The sequence below is a fragment of the Mus caroli genome, chromosome 8, assembly GCF_900094665.2.
Source record: "Mus caroli chromosome 8, CAROLI_EIJ_v1.1, whole genome shotgun sequence".
Taxonomy (NCBI): domain Eukaryota; kingdom Metazoa; phylum Chordata; class Mammalia; order Rodentia; family Muridae; genus Mus; species Mus caroli.
In genome coordinates this window covers 59,940,523-59,942,229 of record NC_034577.1, presented here as the reverse complement: position 1 = coordinate 59,942,229, position 1,707 = coordinate 59,940,523, and positions in this window count along the sequence as shown.

Here is a 1,707-nt window from a genome sequence, read left to right as displayed (position 1 = left end):
AGGTGTGTGGGTTCATCTCTGGGTCTTCAATTCTGTTCCATTGGTACTTGTCTGTCGCTATACCAATACCGTGCAGTTTTTATCACAATTGCTCTGTAGTACAGCTTTAAGTTAGGCATGGTGATTCCACCAGAGGTTCTTTTATCCTTGAGAAGACCACGTAACAATTTAAAGAGTGGTGGAAGACATTTTGCTAACTATTTTCAACTGGAAGTCACAATAGTCCTTGCACCATGGAACCCTGGGAAGAAAGTGCTCAAGGCTATGCTTTTTACTCTGCTCACTGCAGGGCCTTTTCTCCTACCTTGCTCCCCAACTATCCTGACATGGCTTCTCACTCAAATGCAAGCTCTAGGGACAGGAACGAGTTGGAGCTCTCCATACCCAGTATCAGGGACATAGGGTGTGATGGGCACATTACACAGAGTAGCAATCCACTAGGAGCTTATGTCTGAGTGATTGAAACCTCAGAACTGCAGAAGAGTTCTTACTGGTTCCACACTACAAGCCTCTTTAAACTAAGGTCACCTCATTAGCTTCAAGCAGCTTCTCCTTTCTTCCAGTCAGACATCTCTTGTGTACTTAGTTCTATTCTGGTTCTCAGGGCTAGGACTAGACAGGTGTCAATTTTTTTTCCTTCTCTAGAGAACCCCAGGATAGCACCTGATATGTCTCCTTTCTGCAGGACATATTTAGCCTGTAGTTGATGTTCTCTACATCTTTGTTCATAATAGTCACTTGAACCCAAGGAGACATAACACAACAGACAGTTGAACCCTAATGAATTATCTGGCAATTCCGCTTCTCATCTAAGAATCCTTGTCTTCTGGATCCTTTAGTGTCCCACATACATGACTCTCTTTCTTTTTGTATCTTACTATCATAATAATACAGCATAATAAAAACAGAAAGCAAGTGACTCATGATAGTCAGTGTTTATTTACTCTCTGTATCTGTGTGTGAACAGAGTGCTTCTTTGTAGAATACGCATACCTAATTCTAGTGCTGTTGGCTCATGAACCTGTTGCTAGCTAAGCCATTCAAGGTGACCTTAGCTGGGTTATATTGGCAGTATTCCACATAATCTCTTGCACTCCAGAATTCTGGCCTAGTCTTCATAAGAAGATAAAGTGAAGCAAAGAATAGCTGGTGTATAGCTCAGTAATTGAGTACATGTAAAAATGTGCAGGACCCTGGATTAAATCCATATATACAGATGTACATATATATGTGTATATAAAAGAAGCATAAAAATTGCTGACTGGCACCTATATCTCATTGAACAGCCCAAATCACAGATAAAACTCATAAGATGGGACTTGGATTTCATCACATGATGGTAACAGCTGCAAAATTGTATAGCTTCTATGAGATTGAGGGCAGGCTGAAGAATTCAGGCCTTCCTTTGCTTCTGAATACTATATGCCCCACATTAAAATAATAAAAAGCTGTCTTGTAAACCTTTTCAATTATAGTAGTCATAACCAATGTAACAACTAGAATTAACCCTAGTTCATCTCAGGAAATTCTCTAGACTCTTGTAGGCATTTTGATATAAGAACTATTCTTTTTTTATTATTATTTATTTTTGTTTGTTTGGTTTTTTAATATATTTTATTACGTATTTTCCTCAATTACATTTCCAATGCTATCCCAAAAGTCCCCCATACCCTCCCCCCTCTCCCCCATTTCCCTACCCACCCATTC